The sequence below is a fragment of the Triticum aestivum genome, chromosome 5B, assembly GCF_018294505.1.
Source record: "Triticum aestivum cultivar Chinese Spring chromosome 5B, IWGSC CS RefSeq v2.1, whole genome shotgun sequence".
Classification (NCBI taxonomy): domain Eukaryota; kingdom Viridiplantae; phylum Streptophyta; class Magnoliopsida; order Poales; family Poaceae; genus Triticum; species Triticum aestivum.
The window spans coordinates 538,745,390-538,754,478 of NC_057807.1; the positions used below are offsets into that span (position 1 = coordinate 538,745,390).

The 9,089-nt window shown below is 41.3% G+C and overlaps 1 long non-coding RNA gene across 6 annotated transcripts; it reads left to right on the top strand.

Annotated features, from left to right (window-relative positions):
- Positions 1 to 947: 947 nt before the first annotated feature.
- LOC123113030 (uncharacterized) lies at positions 948 to 4,319 on the top strand. 6 transcript variants are annotated; one of them, XR_006455849.1, is made up of 6 exons: positions 948 to 1,459; positions 2,163 to 2,281; positions 2,371 to 2,882; positions 3,022 to 3,229; positions 3,318 to 3,375; positions 3,966 to 4,319. It is a non-coding gene; the product is annotated as an uncharacterized lncRNA (long non-coding RNA). The 6 variants fall into 6 exon arrangements; XR_006455852.1 differs by having other exon boundaries at positions 3,027 to 3,229; XR_006455850.1 differs by having other exon boundaries at positions 2,371 to 2,427.
- The last annotated feature ends 4,770 nt before the right edge of the window (positions 4,320 to 9,089 follow it).

Consider the following 9,089-nt stretch of genomic DNA (forward strand, 5'->3'; position numbering starts at 1 on the left):
CCATCGCGCGTGGATCCGATGCGGGACGAATTTGACGGGCAAGGGCGTCGCGATGCGGAGAATCACGACAGCGCGATCCCGCTTCCTAGCGGCTACATTGGGAGGCGGGTGACGCAGATGTGGCCTCCAGTGTCGGGGTCCATTGGGTCTTGGTGGCGGCGGCTATCTCGCCAGATCCATCGTCCCAAGTACCAGGTGGCACCAGCTGCGAACAGCGACGGTTGGGATCCCTAGATGCCGGTCACGACCCCTACTTCCCGCGCGACGGCCACCCCTCCCAGGCTGCAGCTCGCGCCGTCCTGACCCGGGCGGCAAGCCCTGGCCGGCAAGCCGTCCCTGTGATCTTGCACGTCGTTCCTGGTCGGCCATGGCTCCCGCCGCCCTCTTCCTCCATCCTCGATGCTGACCAAGCAGCTCCGCCGTCCCTCTTCTCGACCTTCGCCCGCGAGCTCGAGCCTCTCCACATGCCATGGATGCGAGCTTCCCACACGCCGCCTACAGTCGGACTTAGGGAAGATGACAGACTTGAGACGATTTCGTCGGGAATCTCCCGATCTAGTTTAGAGGGAAGATGACGGCCGTGAGACGATTTGTAGGGACTTGAAAACACTCAATGACAACAACAATGCAAAATATGGTATCCTCTAAACATATGATGCCATGGATTGGTCACGTTGAACTACTTATACTTACCATACATATATACCAAATAACTGGGAAACAATGTATAAATAAGAAATATACAAATATCGACGGCGAGAACGTCAAAGAGGAGGGCGCCGCCTCTCCATGATTCTCGGATATGGTGGTTTTTTCACCGAGAAATAACTTTTTACAAACATATTTTAGTAACATTATTTTTATCAGCATATATGTGTTATATTGCTTTGAAATATTATTTTTTCACCAAAAAAAATAGAGTCTATTTATCCTTACCGCTAAACACTCTTCCTAACTATCCACGATTACTATTATTCTAAACCAAATCACAAGGCGTCTTCACGGGCGATTGGATCTGAGCTTGAGGCGGAGATGGTGGAGGACGGAGGCAGAGGCCGCCGTCTCTGCCGGTCGACGACGGAGAAACGGCCGCAACCGAGGAGGACGACCATGGAGGGGAGGTGCTGCCTCGATCCGGATGAGGGGAGCAGCAGCTGCGACCTCGATGCGGATGAGGAGAGCAGCAACCGCGCCCATGTTCTTCGCGGCGCGGCGGCCGGCGGCCTCGGCTAGGAGCTTTGCCCTCTTATTCCCGCGCGGTGCAGCAGCGACCTGAGGACGAGTTCGAGGCACAGTGGTGGTTCCGGCACACGACGCCGGGGGAGGCGGTGGTGATTCCTTGCCTCGTCTGTTCTCCTTATCTGAGGTCCGTCCGACGGCCGATGCACACCCGACGTCGTCATGGAGGCTCCGACCCCGAGGCACCCTCCTTGCTTCCTTCTGGTTGCATCTCCCCCTGGTGAGCTCCTTCTTTCTTCAGTTCCTCGTAATTATTTTTCATTCTGCAGTAGGGTATGGGTGTCCGGGTCTCTTTTAACTTAATCCCCACAAATTCTCATATTGCTATGTGCATATTCTATTTTATCCATGCCTACACGGTGCACAACAGAACTCCTAGCAGGCTTGCAATATCACGCGTAAGGAAAGATGTGTTCCTCTCTGGCTAGCACCTGCTCGATCAAATGCCTAGCCATTTCAATCGTTTTATTGTAGGAAATATAAGGTGCACCCAAATAGGAGGCCATTCTGTGCAGCCTATTCTTTTTAGTTCTAGGAATCCTATGGTAGAGGGTGGTGTTAGTTCTATAAATAACTTTCAGACATTTGTAGTTTTTCAGGTTGTAGCGTGACAACTTTGATCAAAATTTGTTTCAGTTGACTCTACATTCCATTCGTTGATTTTGTGTTCTTAACTGAAAGTAGAGTTTGTTGATGTAAGTGACTTGGATTAGTATTCTTCTCTTTGCTATGCTAATATTCACCTTGTTCAGTTGACCCCACTTTCCGTTCGCTTGATTTTGTGTTCTTAACTGAAAGTAGAGTTTGTTGGTGTAAGTGACTTGGATCAGTATTCTTCTTTTTGCATATGCTAATATTCACCTCTAACAGCTGCTAAAGTATCATGGCATTATATCAAACTCTGCTCTACCCAAATTTTCCAGGCCTGAAGAGAGGAAGAGTAGGCCGGCGGCAATGATCCAGTGACGAGCGCCTCCGTAGTGCAGATACTTTGGATCTATGTGCTTTGGCCAAATTGGTCGAGCCTGAGACTGATTGGAAGGTAATATTGTTCATGCTCTTCGGTGATGAGATTGATTCACTTTCTTCCATATTAAAAAATCAAACTAAATGCTCTTATATGTATTACAGACCTTTTCTGATATCCTTGAATTAGCCGTGGAAGGCAGAGGAAGTAGAGATAAAAATGTATCATGCTTTTCTCTTCTTTTAAGCATTTCATCTGTTTGATTCATTTTAACAGTAAAACGATTTCCTTTATTCATACATGATTTGGAAGTGACTCTCACTCATGTGAGGTTTAGCATTAGGGACATTTCCATATGTTTACTTTGAGCTCATTTTATCATCTTTTTTGTTAGCGCCTTCCTGTTCTTCATTCATGTTAGACAGCGGTCCATGTACAGACCAAGAACAAAAAACTGCTTATGAATGGTTTGAGTGGAGGTATAAACAAATTGTGGTCTTTTGGCTAATTGGTTGGATGACTACTTTCACTTTTTACCTTGCACAAAATAATCAATTCCATGGTTTCCCTTTATGTTTTTTTCTCGCAAATGCCATTGAAAGCTCTCCATGATTTCTAATGCTGGCCATTTTGTTGGTTCATTGTGGCACAATTGGAAGCAGCCGCATATAAATGTGTAGGTGGCATCATGATTTGGGACACTATAGCGACATTTTGCTCATATCATAGTGCATACAACCTTTTTCACATGTGTTATCTTATTGTACCATGGATATGCACTGCTTATGTATATTCATTTGTTGTGTGCTTTACAGGACAGATGGGCCTGGAAGATACACCAGAAACAGAAGAAAATTTTCTCAAAATTGCGAAAGAGCGATATAGAGGCCGGTGATCAACTCTAAAGCTCCACTTATAAGGCATACAAAACAGATGCAGCTAGATTGGCTAATCTGCCGGAAGATTTACTACCGGAAGAGTGAATGGATGATTGAGTACTTTGGCACTGATTCAAAATTTCAGGTTATCTTTAAGATCACTCTTTGTCTACTATGTGTTAAAATGAAATAGCTTTTTTGACGGGTTATATTTGGTTTTGATGAATTGATAGGAACACAACCGAAGCTAAGAACGGAACATGGTCTAACACAGAGTCCCAGGATGTTTAAGTGAGTACACTGACTTTTGGTTATTCTATAGTTATTCAATGATGTGCGTTCGGCATGCTTCTGCATCAGCTGGGATTATTCATGTGTTGGATCGTGTTATTCTTGTTTCATCTTTTATAGTGTCAATATTGATGCGGCACCTATAATTGTTCTTTCCGCTTTGAGGACAAAACACATTAAGAGGTTGAAAACAAAGAAACTGAAATTCATGGTCCACTTTCAAGTGAGCATGTCATTGGCCTTCATAATTAGCTAGCTGCTTCTTCTCTTTCATCATGCGTTGCTGCTGCATTGAGTCACAACTTAAAAAAATGAATATGTGCTAGCTAGGGACATGAACTTAATTGAAACTATAGATTGAGTCACAGCTTAAATCAATAGCGGAAGCTTTAAGTACATGTACTTGTGCATACGCTTTAGACATTTACACTTGTAAGATTGTTCTGACCCCTCAGTTACATGCTTGCTGACACAGTATTACTCCTCCAGTTAGTCTGGCAATAGTTCTTTTTAACAATGGGGCTGGAATAATTGTATGGCATATGTTATGTTGGACTCATCAACTAGTTTTTTTTATTTCTTGATTGCAGGATCCAAAGAACTAGCTCGACGTGACTCTAGATCACGGACAGTTTAGTCTTGGCACTTAATTGGGATGGCTAAATTACATTTGAGTTTCATTTGATGGATATTTACTATGAGAATTATGAATTTTATTAATGTACATATTATACGTATGGTTTTGAATATTGTAATTGAATGTCTGTATTTTTTTTAGGTTGCAATAGGCTATTGCCACAACCTACTTTTGGTTGCCACATGTTAGCAGCACGAAAATTAAAATTGTCGCAATAGTTTCTTGCTACAAACATTTCACCCGTTGTGATACCTACTTATCACCACAAAAACTATTATGTTGCAATTTCTTGTTACGATGACCGGAATATTTGTTGCCATAAGTTAATGCCACAAATGTAGCGGTTCGTGGCAAAATACCTAATGCCATGTAAACAAGGATTGCTGCCATAGTTTGTTGCCACAATTGACTATTGCCACGAAAGAGTATGCACCACGAAACGAGCGTCGTTGGCATAAGTTGTTGCCACAAATGTCTATCGCCACGAGCTATCAGTCGCCACGATTCTTTACATGTTGCATTAAAGCTATCTCCACAAAGCAAATTGTGGCATCAGGTGAGTGTTGCCATGGAAAAACATGTGGCGACTTCCCACATGGTTGTTGCAATAGCACACTTTATTGCCACGATTGCTTTTTTGTGGCAATAACCTATTACCATGCGTCCAGTCGCAACGGCTGTCAACGAACGATGTATTGTGGCAATATGTACTTATCGCCACAAATCGGCATGTATTGCGACGAACGATTTTGTTGCAATAGACCCGTATCCTTGTAGTGAAAGTTGCTAAAAATGATTGGAAAGCATCCAAGAATGATAATATAACAGCATGGAACAATCAAAAATTATAGATATTTCTGAGACGTATCACACCGCTCCCGTTTTGATGACTTGAGCATTCATTGTCATATTGCTTTGCATGATCGTAAGATAGCTAGCATGATATTTCCATGGCTTGTCCATTTTTTATATCATTGCTATGCTAGATCATTACACATCCTGGTACACTGCCAGAGGCATTCATATAGGGTCATACTTTGTTTCAGGTATCGAGTTGTAAGTAAATAGAAGTGTGATGATCATCATTATTCATTATTAGAGTATTGTCCCAGTGAGGACAGGATGATTGAGACTATGATCCCCCACAAGTCGGGATGAGACTCCGAAAAAAAAAAATAGAGAGAGACAAAGAGAGAAGGGGCATGCTAATTCCACACTTGTGTTTCAGAGTAGCACCATGTTTTTCATATAGAGAGTCATCTATGCTGTCACTTTCGTATACTAGTGGGAATTTTTTATTATAGAGTTAGATGCACACCAACTTAGTTTTTAGTTTGAGCTTTCATACACTTATAGCTCTTAGTGCATTCGTTTCATGGAAATCCCTTATCCTCGCATTGATATGAATTGATAGGCATCTCCATAGCCCGCTGATTAGCCGCATCGATGTGAGACTTTCTTCCTTTTTGTTTTCTTTATATTTACCCCTATCATCATACTCTATTCCACCCATAGTGCTATGTCCATGGCTTGCGCTCATGTATTGCATGGGGGTTGAAAAAGCTGAAGCGCGTTAAAAAGTATGAACCAATTGCTCGGCTTGTCATCGGGGTTGTGCATGATAAATATTTTGTGTTAAGAAGATGGAGCATGACAAGACTATAAGATTTTGTAGGGATAATGTTCTTTAATATTAATATTTAGAAAGATATGATTGTTTGTTGGGATGACTGAGTATTGATGTCTTTATGTCAAATTATAGACTATTGCTTTGAATCACTCTTGTCTTAATATTCATGCCATAATTACATATATGATCAAGATTATGCTAGGTAGCTTTCCACATCAAAAATTATCTTTTTATCATTTACCTACTCAAGGACGAGCAGGAATTAAGCTTGGGGATGCTAATACGCCTCCGTCGTATCTATAATTTTTTATTTTTGTGCCAATATTATACAACTTTCACATATTTTTTGAAACATTTTATATAATTTATTGGACTAACATATTGATCCAGTGCCCAATGCTAGTTCCTGATTGTTGCATGTTTTCTGTTTCGCAGAATATCCATATCAAACGAAGTCCAAACGCGATAAAAATTTACGGAGAATTATTTTGGTATATATGTGATTTTTGTGAGGTGAAATCAATGCAAACGGAGGCCCACGGCCTCCACAACCCACTAGGGCGCGCCTGGTCCCCCTGGCACGCGGTGGTATCTTGTGGGCACCCGTAAGTCGGTTGGGGCCCTTCTCGGGCGAAAGAAATATATTTATGGAAAACAGTCGTGTAAAAATTCAGCCCTATCAAAGCTATGGATCTTCGGGGAATTAAAAAAGGTGAAGGGACAGAAAAGAGGAACGCGAAACAAAACATAATAGAGAGAGATCCAATCTCGGAGGGGCTCTCGTCCCTCTGCTGCCATGGAGGCCATGGACCAGAGGGGAAACCCTCCTCCCATCTAGGGAGGAGGCCAAGGAATAAGAAGGAGGAGGCGGGCTCTCTCCCCCTCTCTCCCGGTGGTGCTGGAGTGCCGCCGGGGCAAGGATAGCGACAGTGATCTACATCAACAATATTGCTACCGTTAACACCAACTTTCTCCCCATCTATGCAATGATGTAACCTCTCTATTCCTGTTGTATTTCTCTACATAAACATGATGCTTAACACTGTATATTATTATCCAATGATATGTGGTTATCCTATGATGTTTGAGTAGATCTGTTTTATCCTGTGGGTTGATAGATGATCATGATTGGTTTGAGTTGTATATTTTATTTTGGTGTTGTCCTTTGGTGCCTTCCATGTCGTGCAAACATGAGGGATCCCCTTTGTAGGGTGTTGCAATACGTTCATGATTCTTTTATGGTGGCTGGCGTGTGACAGATGCACAAACCCGAGTAAGGGGTTGTTGTGTATGGGATAAAGAGAACTTGATACTTAATGCTATGGTTGGGTTTTACCTTAATGATATTTGGTAATTGCGGATGCTTGCCAGAGTTCCAATCATAAGTGCATATGATCCAAGTAGGGAAAGTATGTTAGCTCATGTCTCTCCTCATATAAAATTGCAATAATGATCACCGGTCTACTTATCGATCATCTAGGGACAAATAACTTTCTTGTGTGACAAAATCTATTTACTTATATTTTCTTGCAATTTATTCATAGTTCAATTCTCGCAAAGTACTTCTAGTTTTATTCTTGTTCTAGGAAAGCAAATGTTAAGTGCGCGTAGAGTTGTATCTGTGGTCGATAGAACTTGAGATAATATTTGTTCTACCTTTAGCTCGTCGTTGGATTCGACACACTTATTTATCAAAAAAAACTAGAATTGATCCCCTACACTTGTGAGTTATCATCGTGCCTCTCGTGGCAGAAATAAAAAGAAAAAACATATTTTTTTTGTTTCTGAGAGGCACACTCGTGCCTCTCATGGAAACAAAACCATGCATCTCGCAGAAGCAAAACCGTGCCTCTCGCGGAAGAAGAAAAAAGAGAAAATGCAGTATTTTCCGTTTTTGAGAGGCATGGCCATGCCTCTCGCAGAAGCAAAACCATGCCTCTCGCGGAAGCAAAACTGTGTCTCTCACAAAAACAAAACCATGCCTCTCGCAGAAGCAAAACCGTTCCTCTCGCAGAAAAAAAAGAGAAAACGAATTTTTCGTTTCCGAAAGGCACGACCATGCCTCTCGCAGAAGCAAAACCATGCCTCTCACGGAAGAAAAACCGTGCCTCTCGTGAAAAGGAAACGTGTTTTTCGCGTTAAAAAACTCCAAAAAAAATTGGTCAAAAAGCTAAGGAAGGCCGGTGAAAAACCGAAAAGCCAAAAAAAAATCTAAAAGGCAGCAAACCTATGCGAAAAAATAAAACTAAAAAACAAATTCGGAGGAAGTGCCCAAAGCACGACATGTGGTGACGGCTAAGAGTGGCGCACTCTCAACCCATCCCCAAGTGACCTTTGGGAAGGCTGGAAACGAGCGCTCTTCACTAGCTGCTCCCATAAGCCTCGCTTTCTACTGTTTTTGTAGAAAATACAGACACTTTGTTCGACCTTGGGCCCTGGCACATTTGTTCTTCGTGCCACACGTTCGTTTTTTCCCATCAGTTTTCTCGACCTTTATAATTATCTTTTAGGCCCTTTTTTATTCTATATTTTTGGTTTTCATATTTCCTTTTTGTTTTTATTTTTTTTACCTTCTTTTCATCTTTATTTTTAAAATTTTATTTTTAAATGTGTTTATTCTTTTTTTCTACCGCGAGATGCACGGCTGTGCCTCTTGAAAATGAAAAAAATATTTTCTATTTTTTTCTTTTGGGAGAGGCACAGTTTTGCTTCCGCGAGATGCATTGTTGTGCTTTAGCGAGAGGCATGGTTGTGCTTTCGCGGAAGGCTCGAAAATAGGAAAAAAAGTGTTTTCATGCTCTCAGTTTGGTTTTTTGTCTTTTTTTTTCATGAAAAAAAAGTTCGTCAAAACCTATCAAGATGGAATCTAGTTTTGACAATCTCGATGCGAGGAATCCAACGGTGAAAATGGTTCGAGATTTGGACCCACAGTTTAAGAGATAAAACTTTTAAATAAACAGATTTACGAAAAAAGGAAAACTTCTAGGTTGCGACAAGTGGCGCACATGCAGTGCGCCACTTGTCACAACCTGAGGAGGTGGGTGTGATATTTGCAAGGAGTACTTCTCAATTAGTGATTTCTGAGAACCCCTCGCTGAAGGAACCGCCAATTAGGTTGACCCAGGTGCGTGGGAAACAGTGGCCTTGTTTTCTGTTTTGTTTTTTTTCATGTTTTTTGTTTTCTTTTTTTCTTTCTTTTTTTACTTTTATTTATACTTACAAATATTCTAAATAAATATACTACAAAAATAATTCTTCATAAAAACATTTGAAAAGGTTGACCAAGCATTTGAAAATGATAAATGTGTATAGAGAAAATGTTTATCACATATATGAAAATGTATACAAAAATACAAATTGTGTGGGAAACAATTTAATCATGTATATAAAAAAGTTATTCAGTCAGTTGAGAAAATTTTGAACCAGTGAAAATGTTGACTATGTATT